Raw genomic sequence first — 22,479 nt, 5'->3', positions numbered from 1 at the left:
CATCGACACATTTAAACCCAGAAAAAAACTCCTGGCATATTCCTGCTTTAAAGCCGACAACTTTTTTATCTCACAAATATACAGACAAGGATCGTTTAGTTCAGGGGTACTTGCTCTAAGCAATGTTTGAAATTACAGTGAAAAATTACCTCTACGGAAACACAGGACGGAGAAAAGAGAGACGCATGTTCAAATAAAACTTGTCACAAGCTAACTTGTCACAAGCGAACTTGTCACAAGCTAACTTTGTATATGGTCTTGATTTAACTCAAAACCTCTTTAAACAAGTCGTAAACATGTGTCCAGAGTTTGTAGGGTTGAAATTGTGGGTAATGTCTGTACCATAATTGTTTGGTGTACTTTTTAATAGTAGAAAAAACAAAACAAGAGGAAGGAGGAAAAAGCATCTGGAAAGCCCTCTCAGTCAGTGGTTACCCTGCTTGGGCTCTTAGCAAAGTGAAGAGGACAAAAAAGTAGCTAAAAAGGGACCAAAGGAAACAGAACCAAGAAGAAGTGTTGTCTCTAACACTTATGTCTTGGGACTGTCTGGAAAACTGCAAAGAATCTTTAGACAACACGAACTTCCCGTCTTTTTTAAAGCAGACAACACTTTAAGACAAAAACTGGTCCACCCTAAGGACAAGATGCCGACACAAAAACAGAACAATCTAGTGTTTTCCATCCAATGCAGTGAAGAACGTTGTAAAGAGTGGTATATAGGTGAGACAAAACAGCCACTGCACAAGAGGCTTTATCAGCACAGAAAGCACGCAAATTCAGTACCACAGAGTGCTGTGCATCTTCATCTTAAAGCCACAAACCACTCTTTTAAGGACAGTGAGGAGAGAATTCTAAGCAGGGAGAAGAGATGGTTTGAAAGAGGAGATAAGGAAGCCATCTTTGTTAAAATGTGAAGCCCTCTTTTGATTGAAATGGAGCTTTAAGATACTTTAAGATCTTTAAGATTGCTTGTATGATTGGTCGTGTATGATGGCGTTTTGAAGCCATGGGGCGGGGGAAGCCCTGGCCATTCCAATGCGAATCAGGGATGAGGGAGCGACAGTCAGTTTAAAGTAGGATTTTGATAGCCAATTACAGGGCTGTTAAGATACAAGGAAGAGCAGTTTCAAGTGAAACTGCAAACACCCTTTATCAGGAGGTTCCGCCCGGTGGGATTACTCAGATTGGAATAGATGTTCCCAGACTCGATCCGCATATTGAGAATGACTCTTGGATGAGAGTGGAACGTCTTGTTTTTCTAAAAAACAGTGTCCAAATGACAACAAGTGAGTATTTTTTTTTACAATTTTACAATAGATTTAAAATCCACAGGTGAAAGTAAAAAGACAACAACTCAGGTGTCACTGGTAGGATTACTCAGAAAGGAATAGATGTTCCCAGACTCGATCCCTATATTGAGAATGACTCTTGGATGAGAGTGGAACGTCTTGTTTTTCTAAAAAACAGTGTCCAAATGACAACAAATGAATATTTTTTTTTACAATTTTACAATAGATCTCAAATCCACAGGTTAAAGTAAAATCACAACAACTCAGGTGTCGATGCTGCTTGTGGCCTCGGTAGCGCAGTAGGCAGCGCGTCAGTCTCATAATCTGAAGGTCGTGAGTTCAGTCCTCACACGGGGCATTGTTTCTAGACACCAGTTTTCTCGTTTACCATGAAACGCCGAAAAAAGAAGCTTTTAAAACACAAACAGCTTTCACGCATCGACACATTTAAACCCAGAAAAAAACTCCTGGCATATTCCTGCTTAAAAGCCGACAACTTTTTTATCTCACAAATATACAGACAAGGATCGTTTAGTTCAGGGGTACTTGCTCTAAGCAATGTTTGAAATTACAGTGAAAAATTACCTCTACGGAAACACAGGACGGAGAAAAGAGAGACGCCTATTCAAATAAAACTTGTCACAAGCTAACTTGTCACAAGCGAACTTGTCACAAGCTAACTTTGTATATGGTCTTGATTTAACTCAAAACCTCTTTAAACAAGTCGTAAACATGTGTCCAGAGTTTGTAGGGTTGAAATTGTGGGTAATGTCTGTACCATAATTGTTTGGTGTACTTTTTAATAGTAGAAAAAACAAAACAAGAGGAAGGAGGAAAAAGCATCTGGAAAGCCCTCTCAGTCAGTGGTTACCCTGCTTGGGCTCTTAGCAAAGTGAAGAGGACAAAAAAGTAGCTAAAAAGGGACCAAAGGAAACAGAACCAAGAAGAAGTGTTGTCTCTAACACTTATGTCTTGGGACTGTCTGGAAAACTGCAAAGAATCTTTAGACAACACGAACTTCCCGTCTTTTTTAAAGCAGACAACACTTTAAGACAAAAACTGGTCCACCCTAAGGACAAGATGCCGACACAAAAACAGAACAATCTAGTGTTTTCCATCCAATGCAGTGAAGAACGTTGTAAAGAGTGGTATATAGGTGAGACAAAACAGCCACTGCACAAGAGGCTTTATCAGCACAGAAAGCACGCAAATTCAGTACCACAGAGTGCTGTGCATCTTCATCTTAAAGCCACAAACCACTCTTTTAAGGACAGTGAGGAGAGAATTCTAAGCAGGGAGAAGAGATGGTTTGAAAGAGGAGATAAGGAAGCCATCTTTGTTAAAATGTGAAGCCCTCTTTTGATTGAAATGGAGCTTTAAGATACTTTAAGATCTTTAAGATTGCTTGTATGATTGGTCGTGTATGATGGCGTTTTGAAGCCATGGGGCGGGGGAAGCCCTGGCCATTCCGATGCGAATCAGGGATGAGGGAGCGACAGTCAGTTTAAAGTAGGATTTTGATAGCCAATTACAGGGCTGTTAAGATACAAGGAAGAGCAGTTTCAAGTGAAACTGCAAACATCCTTTATCAGGAGGTTCCGCCCGGTGGGATTACTCAGATTGGAATAGATGTTCCCAGACTCGATCCGCATATTGAGAATGACTCTTGGATGAGAGTGGAACGTCTTGTTTTTCTAAAAAACAGTGTCCAAATGACAACAAGTGAGTATTTTTTTTTACAATTTTACAATAGATTTAAAATCCACAGGTGAAAGTAAAAAGACAACAACTCAGGTGTCACTGGTAGGATTACTCAGAAAGGAATAGATGTTCCCAGACTCGATCCCTATATTGAGAATGACTCTTGGATGAGAGTGGAACGTCTTGTTTTTCTAAAAAACAGTGTCCAAATGACAACAAATGAATTTTTTTTTTACAATTTTACAATAGATCTCAAATCCACAGGTTAAAGTAAAATCACAACAACTCAGGTGTCAATGGTGCTTGTGGCCTCGTTAGCGCAGTAGGCAGCGCGTCAGTCTCATAATCTGAAGGTCGTGAGTTCAATTCTCATACGGGGCATTGTTACTGGACACCAGTTTTCTTGTTTACCATGAAATGCCGAAAAAAGAAGCTTTAAAAACACAAACAGCTTTCACGCATCGACACATTTAAACCCAGAAAAAAACTCCTGGCATATTCCTGCTTTAAAGCCGACAACTTTTTTATCTCACAAATATACAGACAAGGATCGTTTAGTTCAGGGGTACTTGCTCTAAGCAATGTTTGAAATTACAGTGAAAAATTACCTCTACGGAAACACAGGACGGAGAAAAGAGAGACGCATGTTCAAATAAAACTTGTCACAAGCTAACTTGTCACAAGCGAACTTGTCACAAGCTAACTTTGTATATGGTCTTGATTTAACTCAAAACCTCTTTAAACAAGTCGTAAACATGTGTCCAGAGTTTGTAGGGTTGAAATTGTGGGTAATGTCTGTACCATAATTGTTTGGTGTACTTTTTAATAGTAGAAAAAACAAAACAAGAGGAAGGAGGAGAAAGCATCTGGAAAGCCCTCTCAGTCAGTGGTTACCCTGCTTGGGCTCTTAGCAAAGTGAAGAGGACAAAAAAGTAGCAAAAAAGGGACCAAAGGAAACAGAACCAAGAAGAAGTGTTGTCTCTAACACTTATGTCTTGGGACTGTCTGGAAAACTGCAAAGAATCTTTAGACAACACGAACTTCCCGTCTTTTTTAAAGCAGACAACACTTTAAGACAAAAACTGGTCCACCCTAAGGACAAGATGCCGACACAAAAACAGAACAATCTAGTGTTTTCCATCCAATGCAGTGAAGAACGTTGTAAAGAGTGGTATATAGGTGAGACAAAACAGCCACTGCACAAGAGGCTTTATCAGCACAGAAAGCACGCAAATTCAGTACCACAGAGTGCTGTGCATCTTCATCTTAAAGCCACAAACCACTCTTTTAAGGACAGTGAGGAGAGAATTCTAAGCAGGGAGAAGAGATGGTTTGAAAGAGGAGATAAGGAAGCCATCTTTGTTAAAATGTGAAGCCCTCTTTTGATTGAAATGGAGCTTTAAGATACTTTAAGATCTTTAAGATTGCTTGTATGATTGGTCGTGTATGATGGCGTTTTGAAGCCATGGGGCGGGGGAAGCCCTGGCCATTCCGATGCGAATCAGGGATGAGGGAGCGACAGTCAGTTTAAAGTAGGATTTTGATAGCCAATTACAGGGCTGTTAAGATACAAGGAAGAGCAGTTTCAAGTGAAACTGCAAACACCCTTTATCAGGAGGTTCCGCCCGGTGGGATTACTCAGAAAGGAATAGATGTTCCCAGACTCAATCCGCATATTGAGAATGACTCTTGGATGAGAGTGGAACGTCTTGTTTTTCTAAAAAACAGTGTCCAAATGACAACAAGTGAGTATTTTTTTTTACAATTTTACAATAGATTTAAAATCCACAGGTGAAAGTAAAAAGACAACAACTCAGGTGTCACTGGTAGGATTACTCAGAAAGGAATAGATGTTCCCAGACTCGATCCCTATATTGAGAATGACTCTTGGATGAGAGTGGAACGTCTTGTTTTTCTAAAAAACAGTGTCCAAATGACAACAAATTAATTTTTTTTTTTACAATTTTACAATAGATCTCAAATCCACAGGTTAAAGTAAAATCACAATAACTCAGGTGTCAATGGTGCTTGTGGCCTCGTTAGCGCAGTAGGCAGCGCGTCAGTCTCATAATCTGAAGGTCGTGAGTTCAATCCTCACACGGGGCATTGTTTCTAGACACCAGTTTTCTCGTTTACCATGAAATGCCGAAAAAAGAAGCTTTAAAAACACAAACAGCTTTCACGCATCGACACATTTAAACCCAGAAAAAAACTCCTGGCATATTCCTGCTTTAAAGCCGACAACTTTTTTATCTCACAAATATACAGACAAGGATCGTTTAGTTCAGGGGTACTTGCTCTAAGCAATGTTTGAAATTACAGTGAAAAATTACCTCTACGGAAACACAGGACGGAGAAAAGAGAGACGCATGTTCAAATAAAACTTGTCACAAGCTAACTTGTCACAAGCGAACTTGTCACAAGCTAACTTTGTATATGGTCTTGATTTAACTCAAAACCTCTTTAAACAAGTCGTAAACATGTGTCCAGAGTTTGTAGGGTTGAAATTGTGGGTAATGTCTGTACCATAATTGTTTGGTGTACTTTTTAATAGTAGAAAAAACAAAACAAGAGGAAGGAGGAGAAAGCATCTGGAAAGCCCTCTCAGTCAGTGGTTACCCTGCTTGGGCTCTTAGCAAAGTGAAGAGGACAAAAAAGTAGCAAAAAAGGGACCAAAGGAAACAGAACCAAGAAGAAGTGTTGTCTCTAACACTTATGTCTTGGGACTGTCTGGAAAACTGCAAAGAATCTTTAGACAACACGAACTTCCCGTCTTTTTTAAAGCAGACAACACTTTAAGACAAAAACTGGTCCACCCTAAGGACAAGATGCCGACACAAAAACAGAACAATCTAGTGTTTTCCATCCAATGCAGTGAAGAACGTTGTAAAGAGTGGTATATAGGTGAGACAAAACAGCCACTGCACAAGAGGCTTTATCAGCACAGAAAGCACGCAAATTCAGTACCACAGAGTGCTGTGCATCTTCATCTTAAAGCCACAAACCACTCTTTTAAGGACAGCGAGGAGAGAATTCTAAGCAGGGAGAAGAGATGGTTTGAAAGAGGAGATAAGGAAGCCATCTTTGTTAAAATGTGAAGCCCTCTTTTGATTGAAATGGAGCTTTAAGATACTTTAAGATCTTTAAGATTGCTTGTATGATTGGTCGTGTATGATGGCGTTTTGAAGCCATGGGGCGGGGGAAGCCCTGGCCATTCCGATGCGAATCAGGGATGAGGGAGCGACAGTCAGTTTAAAGTAGGATTTTGATAGCCAATTACAGGGCTGTTAAGATACAAGGAAGAGCAGTTTCAAGTGAAACTGCAAACACCCTTTATCAGGAGGTTCCGCCCGGTGGGATTACTCAGAAAGGAATAGATGTTCCCAGACTCCATCCGCATATTGAGAATGACTCTTGGATGAGAGTGGAACGTCTTGTTTTTCTAAAAAACAGTGTCCAAATGACAACAAGTGAGTATTTTTTTTTACAATTTTACAATAGATTTAAAATCCACAGGTGAAAGTAAAAAGACAACAACTCAGGTGTCACTGGTAGGATTACTCAGAAAGGAATAGATGTTCCCAGACTCGATCCCTATATTGAGAACGACTCTTGGATGAGAGTGGAACGTCTTGTTTTTCAAAAAAACAGTGTCCAAATGACAACAAATTAATTTTTTTTTTTACAATTTTACAATAGATCTCAAATCCACAGGTTAAAGTAAAATCACAATAACTCAGGTGTTAATGGTGCTTGTGGCCTCGTTAGCGCAGTAGGCAGCGCGTCAGTCTAATAATCTGAAGGTCGAGAGTTCAATCCTCACACAGGGCATTGTTTCTAGACACCAGTTTTCTCGTTTACCATGAAATGCCGAAAAAAGAAGCTTTAAAAACACAAACAGCTTTCACGCATCGACACATTTAAACCCAGAAAAAAACTCCTGGCATATTCCTGCTTTAAAGTCGACAACTTTTTTATCTCACAAATATACAGACAAGGATTGTTTAGTTCAGGGGTACTTGCTCTAAGCAATGTTTGAAATTACAGTGAAAAATTACCTCTACGGAAACACAGGACGGAGAAAAGAGAGACGCATGTTCAAATAAAACTTGTCACAAGCTAACTTGTCACAAGCGAACTTGTCACAAGCTAACTTTGTATATGGTCTTGATTTAACTCAAAACCTCTTTAAACAAGTCGTAAACATGTGTCCAGAGTTTGTAGGGTTGAAATTGTGGGTAATGTCTGTACCATAATTGTTTGGTGTACTTTTTAATAGTAGAAAAAACAAAACAAGAGGAAGGAGGAAAAAGCATCTGGAAAGCCCTCTCAGTCAGTGGTTACCCTGCTTGGGCTCTTAGCAAAGTGAAGAGGACAAAAAGTAGCTAAAAAGGGACCAAAGGAAACAGAACCAAGAAGAAGTGTTGTCTCTAACACTTATGTCTTGGGACTGTCTGGAAAACTGCAAAGAATCTTTAGACAACACGAACTTCCCGTCTTTTTTAAAGCAGACAACACTTTAAGACAAAAACTGGTCCACCCTAAGGACAAGATGCCGACACAAAACAGAACAATCTAGTGTTTTCTATCCAATGCAGTGAAGAACGTTGTAAAGAGTAGTATATAGGTGAGACAAAACAGCCACTGCACAAGAGGCTTTATCAGCACAGAAAGCACGCAAATTCAGTACCACAGAGTGCTGTGCATCTTCATCTTAAAACCACAAACCACTCTTTTAAGGACAGTGAGGAGAGAATTCTAAGCAGGGAGAAGAGATGGTTTGAAAGAGGAGATAAGGAAGCCATCTTTGTTAAAATGTGAAGCCCTCTTTTGATTGAAATGGAGCTTTAAGATACTTTAAGATCTTTAAGATTGCTTGTATGATTGGTCGTGTATGATGGCGTTTTGAAGCCATGGGGCGGGGGAAGCCCTGGCCATTCCGATGCGAATCAGGGATGAGGGAGCGACAGTCAGTTTAAAGTAGGATTTTGATAGCCAATTACAGGGCTGTTAAGATACAAGGAAGAGCAGTTTCAAGTGAAACTGCAAACACCCTTTATCAGGAGGTTCCGCCCGGTGGGATTACTCAGAAAGGAATAGATGTTCCCAGACTCAATCCGCATATTGAGAATGACTCTTGGATGAGAGTGGAACGTCTTGTTTTTCTAAAAAACAGTGTCCAAATGACAACAAGTGAGTATTTTTTTTTACAATTTTACAATAGATTTAAAATCCACAGGTGAAAGTAAAAAGACAACAACTCAGGTGTCACTGGTAGGATTACTCAGAAAGGAATAGATGTTCCCAGACTCGATCCCTATATTGAGAATGACTCTTGGATGAGAGTGGAACGTCTTGTTTTTCTAAAAAACAGTGTCCAAATGACAACAAATTAATTTTTTTTTTTACAATTTTACAATAGATCTCAAATCCACAGGTTAAAGTAAAATCACAATAACTCAAGTGTCAATGGTGCTTGTGGCCTCGTTAGCGCAGTAGGCAGCGCGTCAGTCTCATAATCTGAAGGTCGTGAGTTCAATCCTCACACTGGGCATTGTTTCTAGACACCAGTTTTCTCGTTTACCATGAAATGCCGAAAAAAGAAGCTTTAAAAACACAAACAGCTTTCACGCATCGACACATTTAAACCCAGAAAAAAACTCCTGGCATATTCCTGCTTTAAAGCCGACAACTTTTTTATCTCACAAATATACAGACAAGGATCGTTTAGTTCAGGGGTACTTGCTCTAAGCAATGTTTGAAATTACAGTGAAAAATTACCTCTACGGAAACACAGGACGGAGAAAAGAGAGACGCATGTTCAAATAAAACTTGTCACAAGCTAACTTGTCACAAGCGAACTTGTCACAAGCTAACTTTGTATATGGTCTTGATTTAACTCAAAACCTCTTTAAACAAGTCGTAAACATGTGTCCAGAGTTTGTAGGGTTGAAATTGTGGGTAATGTCTGTACCATAATTGTTTGGTGTACTTTTTAATAGTAGAAAAAACAAAACAAGAGGAAGGAGGAGAAAGCATCTGGAAAGCCCTCTCAGTCAGTGGTTACCCTGCTTGGGCTCTTAGCAAAGTGAAGAGGACAAAAAAGTAGCAAAAAAGGGACCAAAGGAAACAGAACCAAGAAGAAGTGTTGTCTCTAACACTTATGTCTTGGGACTGTCTGGAAAACTGCAAAGAATCTTTAGACAACACGAACTTCCCGTCTTTTTTAAAGCAGACAACACTTTAAGACAAAAACTGGTCCACCCTAAGGACAAGATGCCGACACAAAAACAGAACAATCTAGTGTTTTCCATCCAATGCAGTGAAGAACGTTGTAAAGAGTGGTATATAGGTGAGACAAAACAGCCACTGCACAAGAGGCTTTATCAGCACAGAAAGCACGCAAATTCAGTACCACAGAGTGCTGTGCATCTTCATCTTAAAGCCACAAACCACTCTTTTAAGGACAGCGAGGAGAGAATTCTAAGCAGGGAGAAGAGATGGTTTGAAAGAGGAGATAAGGAAGCCATCTTTGTTAAAATGTGAAGCCCTCTTTTGATTGAAATGGAGCTTTAAGATACTTTAAGATCTTTAAGATTGCTTGTATGATTGGTCGTGTATGATGGCGTTTTGAAGCCATGGGGCGGGGGAAGCCCTGGCCATTCCGATGCGAATCAGGGATGAGGGAGCGACAGTCAGTTTAAAGTAGGATTTTGATAGCCAATTACAGGGCTGTTAAGATACAAGGAAGAGCAGTTTCAAGTGAAACTGCAAACACCCTTTATCAGGAGGTTCCGCCCGGTGGGATTACTCAGAAAGGAATAGATGTTCCCAGACTCAATCCGCATATTGAGAATGACTCTTGGATGAGAGTGGAACGTCTTGTTTTTCTAAAAAACAGTGTCCAAATGACAACAAGTGAGTATTTTTTTTTACAATTTTACAATAGATTTAAAATCCACAGGTGAAAGTAAAAAGACAACAACTCAGGTGTCACTGGTAGGATTACTCAGAAAGGAATAGATGTTCCCAGACTCGATCCCTATATTGAGAACGACTCTTGGATGAGAGTGGAACGTCTTGTTTTTTTAAAAAACAGTGTCCAAATGACAACAAATTAATTTTTTTTTTTACAATTTTACAATAGATCTCAAATCCACAGGTTAAAGTAAAATCACAATAACTCAGGTGTTAATGGTGCTTGTGGCCTCGTTAGCGCAGTAGGCAGCGCGTCAGTCTAATAATCTGAAGGTCGAGAGTTCAATCCTCACACAGGGCATTGTTACTGGACACCAGTTTTCTCGTTTACCATGAAATGCCGAAAAAAGAAGCTTTAAAAACACAAACAGCTTTCACGCATCGACACATTTAAACCCAGAAAAAAACTCCTGGCATATTCCTGCTTTAAAGCCGACAACTTTTTTATCTCACAAATATACAGACAAGGATCGTTTAGTTCAGGGGTACTTGCTCTAAGCAATGTTTGAAATTACAGTGAAAAATTACCTCTACGGAAACACAGGACGGAGAAAAGAGAGACGCATGTTCAAATAAAACTTGTCACAAGCTAACTTGTCACAAGCGAACTTGTCACAAGCTAACTTTGTATATGGTCTTGATTTAACTCAAAACCTCTTTAAACAAGTCGTAAACATGTGTCCAGAGTTTGTAGGGTTGAAATTGTGGGTAATGTCTGTACCATAATTGTTTGGTGTACTTTTTAATAGTAGAAAAAACAAAACAAGAGGAAGGAGGAGAAAGCATCTGGAAAGCCCTCTCAGTCAGTGGTTACCCTGCTTGGGCTCTTAGCAAAGTGAAGAGGACAAAAAAGTAGCAAAAAATAAACCAAAGGAAACAGAACCAAGAAGAAGTGTTGTCTCTAACACTTATGTCTTGGGACTGTCTGGAAAACTGCAAAGAATCTTTAGACAACACGAACTTCCCGTCTTTTTTAAAGCAGACAACACTTTAAGACAAAAACTGGTCCACCCTAAGGACAAGATGCCGACACAAAAACAGAACAATCTAGTGTTTTCTATCCAATGCAGTGAAGAACGTTGTAAAGAGTGGTATATAGGTGAGACAAAACAGCCACTGCACAAGAGGCTTTATCAGCACAGAAAGCACGCAAATCCAGTACCACAGAGTGCTGTGCATCTTCATCTTAAAGCCACAAACCACTCTTTTAAGGACAGTGAGGAGAGAATTCTAAGCAGGGAGAAGAGATGGTTTGAAAGAGGAGATAAGGAAGCCATCTTTGTTAAAATGTGAAGCCCTCTTTTGATTGAAATGGAGCTTTAAGATACTTTAAGATCTTTAAGATTGCTTGTATGATTGGTCATGTATGATGGCGTTTTGAAGCCATGGGGCGGGGGAAGCCCTGGCCATTCTGATGCGAATCAGGGATGAGGGAGCGACAGTCAGTTTAAAGTAGGATTTTGATAGCCAATTACAGGGCTGTTAAGATACAAGGAAGAGCAGTTTCAAGTGAAACTGCAAACACCCTTTATCAGGAGGTTCCGCCCGGTGGGATTACTCAGAAAGGAATAGATGTTCCCAGACTCAATCCGCATATTGAGAATGACTCTTGGATGAGAGTGGAACGTCTTGTTTTTCTAAAAAACAGTGTCCAAATGACAACAAGTGAGTATTTTTTTTTACAATTTTACAATAGATTTAAAATCCACAGGTGAAAGTAAAAAGACAACAACTCAGGTGTCACTGGTAGGATTACTCAGAAAGGAATAGATGTTCCCAGACTCGATCCCTATATTGAGAATGACTCTTGGATGAGAGTGGAACGTCTTGTTTTTCTAAAAAACAGTGTCCAAATGACAACAAATTAATTTTTTTTTTTACAATTTTACAATAGATCTCAAATCCACAGGTTAAAGTAAAATCACAATAACTCAGGTGTCAATGGTGCTTGTGGCCTCGTTAGCGCAGTAGGCAGCGCGTCAGTCCAATAATTTGAAGGTCGTGAGTTCAATGCTCACACGGGGCATTGTTACTTGACACCAGTTTTCTCGTTTACCATGAAATGCCGAAAAAAGAAGCTTTAAAAACACAAACAGCTTTCACGCATCGACACATTTAAACCCAGAAAAAAACTCCTGGCATATTCCTGCTTTAAAGCCGACAACTTTTTTATCTCACAAATATACAGACAAGGATCGTTTAGTTCAGGGGTACTTGCTCTAAGCAATGTTTGAAATTACAGTGAAAAATTACCTCTACGGAAACACAGGACGGAGAAAAGAGAGACGCATGTTCAAATAAAACTTGTCACAAGCTAACTTGTCACAAGCGAACTTGTCACAAGCTAACTTTGTATATGGTCTTGATTTAACTCAAAACCTCTTTAAACAAGTCGTAAACATGTGTCCAGAGTTTGTAGGGTTGAAATTGTGGGTAATGTCTGTACCATAATTGTTTGGTGTACTTTTTAATAGTAGAAAAAACAAAACAAGAGGAAGGAGGAGAAAGCATCTGGAAAGCCCTCTCAGTCAGTGGTTACCCTGCTTGGGCTCTTAGCAAAGTGAAGAGGACAAAAAAGTAGCAAAAAAGGGACCAAAGGAAACAGAACCAAGAAGAAGTGTTGTCTCTAACACTTATGTCTTGGGACGGTCTGGAAAACTGCAAAGAATCTTTAGACAACACGAACTTCCCGTCTTTTTTAAAGCAGACAACACTTTAAGACAAAAACTGGTCCACCCTAAGGACAAGATGCCGACACAAAAACAGAACAATCTAGTGTTTTCCATCCAATGCAGTGAAGAACGTTGTAAAGAGTGGTATATAGGTGAGACAAAACAGCCACTGCACAAGAGGCTTTATCAGCACAGAAAGCACGCAAATTCAGTACCACAGAGTGCTGTGCATCTTCATCTTAAAGCCACAAACCACTCTTTTAAGGACAGTGAGGAGAGAATTCTAAGCAGGGAGAAGAGATGGTTTGAAAGAGGAGATAAGGAAGCCATCTTTGTTAAAATGTGAAGCCCTCTTTTGATTGAAATGGAGCTTTAAGATACTTTAAGATCTTTAAGATTGCTTGTATGATTGGTCGTGTATGATGGCGTTTTGAAGCCATGGGGCGGGGGAAGCCCTGGCCATTCCGATGCGAATCAGGGATGAGGGAGCGACAGTCAGTTTAAAGTAGGATTTTGATAGCCAATTACAGGGCTGTTAAGATACAAGGAAGAGCAGTTTCAAGTGAAACTGCAAACACCCTTTATCAGGAGGTTCCGCCCGGTGGGATTACTCAGAAAGGAATAGATGTTCCCAGACTCAATCCGCATATTGAGAATGACTCTTGGATGAGAGTGGAACGTCTTGTTTTTCTAAAAAACAGTGTCCAAATGACAACAAGTGAGTATTTTTTTTTACAATTTTACAATAGATTTAAAATCCACAGGTGAAAGTAAAAAGACAACAACTCAGGTGTCACTGGTAGGATTACTCAGAAAGGAATAGATGTTCCCAGACTCGATCCCTATATTGAGAATGACTCTTGGATGAGAGTGGAACGTCTTGTTTTTCTAAAAAACAGTGTCCAAATGACAACAAATTAATTTTTTTTTTTACAATTTTACAATAGATCTCAAATCCACAGGTTAAAGTAAAATCACAATAACTCAGGTGTCAATGGTGCTTGTGGCCTCGTTAGCGCAGTAGGCAGCGCGTCAGTCTAATAATCTGAAGGTCGTGAGTTCAATCCTCACACAGGGCATTGTTTCTAGACACCAGTTTTCTCGTTTACCATGAAATGCCGAAAAAAGAAGCTTTAAAAACACAAACAGCTTTCACGCATCGACACATTTAAACCCAGAAAAAAACTCCTGGCATATTCCTGCTTTAAAGCCGACAACTTTTTTATCTCACAAATATACAGACAAGGATCGTTTAGTTCAGGGGTACTTGCTCTAAGCAATGTTTGAAATTACAGTGAAAAATTACCTCTACGGAAACACAGGACGGAGAAAAGAGAGACGCATGTTCAAATAAAACTTGTCACAAGCTAACTTGTCACAAGCGAACTTGTCACAAGCTAACTTTGTATATGGTCTTGATTTAACTCAAAACCTCTTTAAACAAGTCGTAAACATGTGTCCAGAGTTTGTAGGGTTGAAATTGTGGGTAATGTCTGTACCATAATTGTTTGGTGTACTTTTTAATAGTAGAAAAAACAAAACAAGAGGAAGGAGGAAAAAGCATCTGGAAAGCCCTCTCAGTCAGTGGTTACCCTGCTTGGGCTCTTAGCAAAGTGAAGAGGACAAAAAGTAGCTAAAAAGGGACCAAAGGAAACAGAACCAAGAAGAAGTGTTGTCTCTAACACTTATGTCTTGGGACTGTCTGGAAAACTGCAAAGAATCTTTAGACAACACGAACTTCCCGTCTTTTTTTAAAGCAGACAACACTTTAAGACAAAAACTGGTCCACCCTAAGGACAAGATGCCGACACAAAAACAGAACAATCTAGTGTTTTCTATCCAATGCAGTGAAGAACGTTGTAAAGAGTGGTATATAGGTGAGACAAAACAGCCACTGCACAAGAGGCTTTATCAGCACAGAAAGCACGCAAATTCAGTACCACAGAGTGCTGTGCATCTTCATCTTAAAGCCACAAACCACTCTTTTAAGGACAGTGAGGAGAGAATTCTAAGCAGGGAGAAGAGATGGTTTGAAAGAGGAGATAAGGAAGCCATCTTTGTTAAAATGTGAAGCCCTCTTTTGATTGAAATGGAGCTTTAAGATACTTTAAGATCTTTAAGATTGCTTGTATGATTAGTCGTGTATGATAGCGTTTTTAAGCCATGGGGCGGGGGAAGCCCTGGCCATTCTGATAAGAATCAGGGATGAGGGAGCGACAGTCAGTTTAAAGTAGGATTTTGATAGCCAATTACAGGGCTGTTAAGATACAGGGAAGAGCAGTTTCAAGTGAAACTGCAAACACCCTTTATCAGGAGGTTCCGCCCGGTGGGATTACTCAGAAAGGAATAGATGTTCCCAGACTCCATCCGCATATTGAGAATGACTCTTGGATGAGACTGGAACGTCTTGTTTTTCTAAAAAACAGTGTCCAAATGACAACAAGTGAGTATTTTTTTTTACAATTTTACAATAGATTTAAAATCCACAGGTGAAAGTAAAAAGACAACAACTCAGGTGTCATTAGTGCTTGTGGCCTCGTTAGCGCAGTAGGCAGCGCGTCAGTCTCATAATCTGAAGGTCGTGAGTTCAATCCTCACACGGGGCATTGATTCTAGACACCAGTTTTCTCGTTTACCATGAAACGCCGAAAAAAGAAGCTTTAAAAACACAAACAGCTTTCACGCATCGACACATTTAAACCCAGAAAAAAACTCCTGGCATATTCCTGCTTTAAAGCCGACAACTTTTTTATCTCACAAATATACAGACAAGGATCGTTTAGTTCAGGGGTACTTGCTCTAAGCAATGTTTGAAATTACAGTGAAAAATTACCTCTACGGAAACACAGGACGGAGAAAAGAGAGACGCATGTTCAAATAAAACTTGTCACAAGCGAACTTGTCACAAGCGAACTTGTCACAAGCTAACTTTGTATATGGTCTTGATTTAACTCAAAACCTCTTTAAACAAGTCGTAAACATGTGTCCAGAGTTTGTAGGGTTGAAATTGTGGGTAATGTCTGTACCATAATTGTTTGGTGTACTTTTTAATAGTAGAAAAAACAAAACAAGAGGAAGGAGGAGAAAGCATCTGGAAAGCCCTCTCAGTCAGTGGTTACCCTGCTTGGGCTCTTAGCAAAGTGAAGAGGACAAAAAAGTAGCAAAAAAGGGACCAAAGGAAACAGAACCAAGAAGAAGTGTTGTCTCTAACACTTATGTCTTGGGACTGTCTGGAAAACTGCAAAGAATCTTTAGACAACACGAACTTCCCGTCTTTTTTAAAGCAGACAACACTTTAAGACAAAAACTGGTCCACCCTAAGGACAAGATGCAGACACAAAAACAGAACAATCTAGTGTTTTCTATCCAATGCAGTGAAGAACGTTGTAAAGAGTGGTATATAGGTGAGACAAAACAGCCACTGCACAAGAGGCTTTATCAGCACAGAAAGCACGCAAATTCAGTACCACAGAGTGCTGTGCATCTTCATCTTAAAGCCACAAACCACTCTTTTAAGGACAGTGAGGAGAGAATTCTAAGCAGGGAGAAGAGATGGTTTGAAAGAGGAGATAAGGAAGCCATCTTTGTTAAAATGTGAAGCCCTCTTTTGATTGAAATGGAGCTTTAAGATACTTTAAGATCTTTAAGATTGCTTGTATGATTGGTCATGTATGATGGCGTTTTGAAGCCATGGGGCGGGGGAAGCCCTGGCCATTCCGATGCGAATCAGGGATGAGGGAGCGACAGTCAGTTTAAAGTAGGATTTTGATAGCCAATTACAGGGCTGTTAAGATACAAGGAAGAGCAGTTTCAAGTGAAACTGCAAACACCCTTTATCAGGAGGTTCCGCCCGGTGGGATTACTCAGAAAGGAATAGATGTTCCCAGACTCAATCCGCATATTGAGAATGACTCTTGGATGAGAGTGGAACGTCTTGTTTTTCTAAAAAACAGTGTCCAAATGACAACAAGTGAGTATTTTTTTTTACAATTTTACAATAGATTTAAAATCCACAGGTGAAAGTAAAAAGACAACAACTCAGGTGTCACTGGTAGGATTACTCAGAAAGGAATAGATGTTCCCAGACTCGATCCCTATATTGAGAATGACTCTTGGATGAGAGTGGAACGTCTTGTTTTTCTAAAAAACAGTGTCCAAATGACAACAAATGAATTTTCTTTTTTACAATTTTACAATAGATCTCAAATCCACAGGTTAAAGTAAAATCACAATAACTCAGGTGTCAATGGTGCTTGTGGCCTCGTTAGCGCAGTAGGCAGAGCGTCAGTCTCATAATCTAAAGGTCGTGAGTTCAATCCTCACACGGGGCATTGTTACTAGACACCAGTTTTCTCGTTTACCATGAAATGCTGAAAAAAGAAGCTTTAAAAACACAAACAGCTTTCACGCATCGACACATTTAAACCCGGAAAAAAACTCATGGCATATTCCTGCTTTAAAGCCGACAACTTTTTTATCTCACAAATATACAGACAAGGATCGTTTAGTTCAGGGGTACTTGCTCTAAGCAATGTTTGAAATTACAGTGAAAAATTACCTCTACGGAAACACAGGACGGAGAAAAGAGAGACGCATGTTCAAATAAAACTTGTCACAAGCTAACTTGTCACAAGCGAACTTGTCACAAGCTAACTTTGTATATGGTCTTGATTTAACTCAAAACCTCTTTAAACAAGTCGTAAACATGTGTCCAGAGTTTGTAGGGTTGAAATTGTGGGTAATGTCTGTACCATAATTGTTTGGTGTACTTTTTAATAGTAGAAAAAACAAAACAAGAGGAAGGAGGAGAAAGCATCTGGAAAGCCCTCTCAGTCAGTGGTTACCCTGCTTGGGCTCTTAGCAAAGTGAAGAGGACAAAAAAGTAGCAAAAAAGGGACCAAAGGAAACAGAACCAAGAAGAAGTGTTGTCTCTAACACTTATGTCTTGGGACTGTCTGGAAAACTGCAAAGAATCTTTAGACAACACGAACTTCCCGTCTTTTTTAAAGCAGACAACACTTTAAGACAAAAACTGGTCCACCCTAAGGACAAGATGCCGACACAAAAACAGAACAATCTAGTGTTTTCTATCCAATGCAGTGAATAACGTTGTAAAGAGTGGTATATAGGTGAGACAAAACAGCCACTGCACAAGAGGCTTTATCAGCACAGAAAGCACGCAAATCCAGTACCACAGAGTGCTGTGCATCTTCATCTTAAAGCCACAAACCACTCTTTTAAGGACAGTGAGGAGAGAATTCTAAGCAGGGAGAAGAGATGGTTTGAAAGAGGAGATAAGGAAGCCATCTTTGTTAAAATGTGAAGCCCTCTTTTGATTGAAATGGAGCTTTAAGATACTTTAAGATCTTTAAGATTGCTTGTATGATTGGTCATGTATGATGGCGTTTTGAAGCCATGGGGCGGGGGAAGCCCTGGCCATTCTGATGCGAATCAGGGATGAGGGAGCGACAGTCAGTTTAAAGTAGGATTTTGATAGCCAATTACAGGGCTGTTAAGATACAAGGAAGAGCAGTTTCAAGTGAAACTGCAAACACCCTTTATCAGGAGGTTCCGCCCGGTGGGATTACTCAGAAAGGAATAGATGTTCCCAGACTCGATCCGCATATTGAGAATGACTCTTGGATGAGAGTGGAACGTCTTGTTTTTCTAAAAAACAGTGTCCAAATGACAAGTGAGTATTTTTTTTTACAATTTTACAATAGATTTAAAATCCACAGGTGAAAGTAAAAAGACAACAACTCAGGTATTATTGGTGCTTGTGGCCTCGTTAGCGCAGTAGGCAGAGCGTCAGTCTCATAATCTGAAGGTCGTGAGTTCAGTCCTCACACGGGGCATTGTTTCTAGACAACAGTTTTCTCGTTTACCATGAAACGCCGAAAAAAGAAGCTTTAAAAACACAAACAGCTTTCACGCATCGACACATTTAAACCCAGAAAAAAACTCCTGGCATATTCCTGCTTTAAAGCCGACAACTTTTTTATCTCACAAATATACAGACAAGGATCGTTTAGTTCAGGGGTACTTGCTCAAAGCAATGTTTGAAATTACAGTGAAAAATTACCTCTACGGAAACACAGGACGGAGAAAAGAGAGACGCATGTTCAAATAAAACTTGTCACAAGCTAACTTGTCACAAGCGAACTTGTCACAAGCTAACTTTGTATATGGTCTTGATTTAACTCAAAACCTCTTTAAACAAGTCGTAAACATGTGTCCAGAGTTTGTAGGGTTGAAATTGTGGGTAATGTCTGTACCATAATTGTTTGGTGTACTTTTTAATAGTAGAAAAAACAAAACAAGAGGAAGGAGGAAAAAGCATCTGGAAAGCCCTCTCAGTCAGTGGTTACCCTGCTTGGGCTCTTAGCAAAGTGAAGAGGACAAAAAAGTAGCTAAAAAGGGACCAAAGGAAACAGAACCAAGAAGAAGTGTTGTCTCTAACACTTATGTCTTGGGACTGTCTGGAAAACTGCAAAGAATCTTTAGACAACACGAACTTCCCGTCTTTTTTAAAGCAGACAACACTTTAAGACAAAAACTGGTCCACCCTAAGGACAAGATGCCGACACAAAAACAGAACAATCTAGTGTTTTCTATCCAATGCAGTGAAGAACGTTGTAAAGAGTAGTATATAGGTGAGACAAAACAGCCACTGCACAAGAGGCTCTATCAGCACAGAAAGCACGCAAATTCAGTACCACAGAGTGCTGTGCATCTTCATCTTAAAGCCACAAACCACTCTTTTAAGGACAGTGAGGAGAGAATTCTAAGCAGGGAGAAGAGATGGTTTGAAAGAGGAGATAAGGAAGCCATCTTTGTTAAAATGTGAAGCCCTCTTTTGATTGAAATGGAGCTTTAAGATACTTTAAGATCTTTAAGATTGCTTGTATGATTGGTCATGTATGATGGCGTTTTGAAGCCATGGGGCGGGGGAAGCCCTGGCCATTCCGATGCGAATCAGGGATGAGGGAGCGACAGTCAGTTTAAAGTAGGATTTTGATAGCCAATTACAGGGCTGTTAAGATACAAGGAAGAGCAGTTTCAAGTGAAACTGCAAACACCCTTTATCAGGAGGTTCCGCCCGGTGGGATTACTCAGAAAGGAATAGATGTTCCCAGACTCGATCCCTATATTGAGAATGACTCTTGGATGGGAGTGGAACGTCTTGTTTTTCTAAAAAACAGTGTCCAAATGACAACAAGTGAGTATTTTTTTTTACAATTTTACAATAGATTTAAAATCCACAGGTGAAAGTAAAAAGACAACAACTCAGGTGTCACTGGTAGGATTACTCAGAAAGGAATAGATGTTCCCAGACTCGATCCCTATATTGAGAATGACTCTTGGATGAGAGTGGAACGTCTTGTTTTTCTAAAAAACAGTGTCCAAATGACAACAAATTATTATTTTTTTTTACAATTTTACAATAGATCTCAAATCCACAGGTTAAAGTAAAATCACAATAACTCAGGTGTCAATGGTGCTTGTGGCCTCGTTAGCGCAGTAGGCAGCGCGTCAGTCTCATAATCTGAAGGTCGTGAGTTCAATCCTCACACAGGGCTTTGTTTCTAGACACCAGTTTTCTCGTTTACCATGAAATGCCGAAAAAAGAAGCTTTAAAAACACAAACAGCTTTCACGCATCGACACATTTAAACCCAGAAAAAAACTCCTGGCATATTCCTGCTTTAAAGCCGACAACTTTTTTATCTCACAAATATACAGACAAGGATCGTTTAGTTCAGGGGTACTTGCTCTAAGCAATGTTTGAAATTACAGTGAAAAATTACCTCTACGGAAACACAGGACGGAGAAAAGAGAGACGCATGTTCAAATAAAACTTGTCACAAGCTAACTTGTCACAAGCGAACTTGTCACAAGCTAACTTTGTATATGGTCTTGATTTAACTCAAAACCTCTTTAAACAAGTCGTAAACATGTGTCCAGAGTTTGTAGGGTTGAAATTGTGGTTAATGTCTGTACCATAATTGTTTGGTGTACTTTTTAATAGTAGAAAAAACAAAACAAGAGGAAGGAGGAGAAAGCATCTGGAAAGCCCTCTCAGTCAGTGGTTACCCTGCTTGGGCTCTTAGCAAAGTGAAGAGGACAAAAAAGTAGCAAAAACGGGACCAAAGGAAACAGAACCAAGAAGAAGTGTTGTCTCTAACACTTATGTCTTGGGACTGTCTGGAAAACTGCAAAGAATCTTTAGACAACACGAACTTCCCGTCTTTTTTAAAGCAGACAACACTTTAAGACAAAAACTGGTCCACCCTAAGGACAAGATGCCGACACAAAAACAGAACAATCTAGTGTTTTCCATCCAATGCAGTGAAGAACGTTGTAAAGAGTGGTATATAGGTGAGACAAAACAGCCACTGCACAAGAGGCTTTATCAGCACAGAAAGCACGCAAATTCAGTACCACAGAGTGCTGTGCATCTTCATCTTAAAGCCACAAACCACTCTTTTAAGGACAGTGAGGAGAGAATTCTAAGCAGGGAGAAGAGATGGTTTGAAAGAGGAGATAAGGAAGCCATCTTTGTTAAAATGTGAAGCCCTCTTTTGATTGAAATGGAGCTTTAAGATACTTTAAGATCTTTAAGATTGCTTGTATGATTGGTCATGTATGATGGCGTTTTGAAGCCATGGGGCGGGGGAAGCCCTGGCCATTCCGATGCGAATCAGGGATGAGGGAGCGACAGTCAGTTTAAAGTAGGATTTTGATAGCCAATTACAGGGCTGTTAAGATACAAGGAAGAGCAGTTTCAAGTGAAACTGCAAACACCCTTTATCAGGAGGTTCCGCCCGGTGGGATTACTCAGAAAGGAATAGATGTTCCCAGACTCGATCCCTATATTGAGAATGACTCTTGGATGGGAGTGGAACGTCTTGTTTTTCTAAAAAACAGTGTCCAAATGACAACAAATGAATATTTTTTTTTACAATTTTACAATAGATCTCAAATCCACAGGTTAAAGTAAAATCACAACAACTCAGGTGTCAATGCTGCTTGTGGCCTCGTTAGCGCAGTAGGCAGCGCGTCGGTCTCATAATCTGAAGGTCGTGAGTTCAGTCCTCACACGGGGCATTGTTTCTAGACAGCAGTTTTCTCGTTTACCATGAAACGCCGAAAAAAGAAGCTTTAAAAACACAAACAGCTTTCACGCATCGACACATTTAAACCCAGAAAAAAACTCCTGGCATATTCCTGCTTTAAAGCCGACAACTTTTTTATCTCACAAATATACAGACAAGGATCGTTTAGTTCAGGGGTACTTGCTCTAAGCAATGTTTGAAATTACAGTGAAAAATTACCTCTACGGAAACACAGGACGGAGAAAAGAGAGACGCATGTTCAAATAAAACTTGTCACAAGCTAACTTGTCACAAGCGAACTTGTCACAAGCTAACTTTGTATATGGTCTTGATTTAACTCAAAACCTCTTTAAACAAGTCGTAAACATGTGTCCAGAGTTTGTAGGGTTGAAATTGTGGGTAATGTCTGTACCATAATTGTTTGGTGTACTTTTTAATAGTAGAAAAAACAAAACAAGAGGAAGGAGGAAAAAGCATCTGGAAAGCCCTCTCAGTCAGTGGTTACCCTGCTTGGGCTCTTAGCAAAGTGAAGAGGACAAAAAAGTAGCTAAAAAGGGACCAAAGGAAACAGAACCAAGAAGAAGTGTTGTCTCTAACACTTATGTCTTGGGACTGTCTGGAAAACTGCAAAGAATCTTTAGACAACACGAACTTCCCGTCTTTTTTAAAGCAGACAACACTTTAAGACAAAAACTGGTCCACCCTAAGGACAAGATGCCGACAC

General features: G+C 39.8%; 8 non-coding genes across 8 annotated transcripts; all 8 read left to right on the top strand.

Annotated features, from left to right (window-relative positions):
• Nucleotides 1-1,574: 1,574 nt before the first annotated feature.
• Nucleotides 1,575-1,647, top strand: trnam-cau (transfer RNA methionine (anticodon CAU)). The gene has a single exon. It is a non-coding gene; the product is annotated as a tRNA-Met (tRNA).
• Nucleotides 1,648-3,298: 1,651 nt separating this feature from the next.
• trnam-cau (transfer RNA methionine (anticodon CAU)) lies at nucleotides 3,299-3,371 on the top strand. Its single transcript has one exon. It is a non-coding gene; the product is annotated as a tRNA-Met (tRNA).
• Nucleotides 3,372-5,023: 1,652 nt separating this feature from the next.
• On the top strand, nucleotides 5,024-5,096 carry trnam-cau (transfer RNA methionine (anticodon CAU)). The gene has a single exon. It is a non-coding gene; the product is annotated as a tRNA-Met (tRNA).
• Nucleotides 5,097-8,471: 3,375 nt separating this feature from the next.
• trnam-cau (transfer RNA methionine (anticodon CAU)) lies at nucleotides 8,472-8,544 on the top strand. The gene has a single exon. It is a non-coding gene; the product is annotated as a tRNA-Met (tRNA).
• A 5,102-nt stretch (nucleotides 8,545-13,646) lies between these two features.
• trnai-aau (transfer RNA isoleucine (anticodon AAU)) lies at nucleotides 13,647-13,719 on the top strand. The gene has a single exon. It is a non-coding gene; the product is annotated as a tRNA-Ile (tRNA).
• Nucleotides 13,720-15,173: 1,454 nt separating this feature from the next.
• trnam-cau (transfer RNA methionine (anticodon CAU)) lies at nucleotides 15,174-15,246 on the top strand. The gene has a single exon. It is a non-coding gene; the product is annotated as a tRNA-Met (tRNA).
• Nucleotides 15,247-20,147: 4,901 nt separating this feature from the next.
• Nucleotides 20,148-20,220, top strand: trnam-cau (transfer RNA methionine (anticodon CAU)). The gene has a single exon. It is a non-coding gene; the product is annotated as a tRNA-Met (tRNA).
• Nucleotides 20,221-21,674: 1,454 nt separating this feature from the next.
• Nucleotides 21,675-21,747, top strand: trnam-cau (transfer RNA methionine (anticodon CAU)). The gene has a single exon. It is a non-coding gene; the product is annotated as a tRNA-Met (tRNA).
• Nucleotides 21,748-22,479: the final 732 nt, after the last annotated feature.

Source organism: Eucyclogobius newberryi, unplaced genomic scaffold (genome assembly GCF_026437365.1).
Source record: "Eucyclogobius newberryi isolate DKJ021-1_F unplaced genomic scaffold, fEucNew1.0.hap1 SCAF_68, whole genome shotgun sequence".
Classification (NCBI taxonomy): domain Eukaryota; kingdom Metazoa; phylum Chordata; class Actinopteri; order Gobiiformes; family Gobiidae; genus Eucyclogobius; species Eucyclogobius newberryi.
The sequence above is the reverse complement of the archived record's forward strand: the minus strand, read 5'-3'. Positions and strand labels throughout refer to the sequence as shown.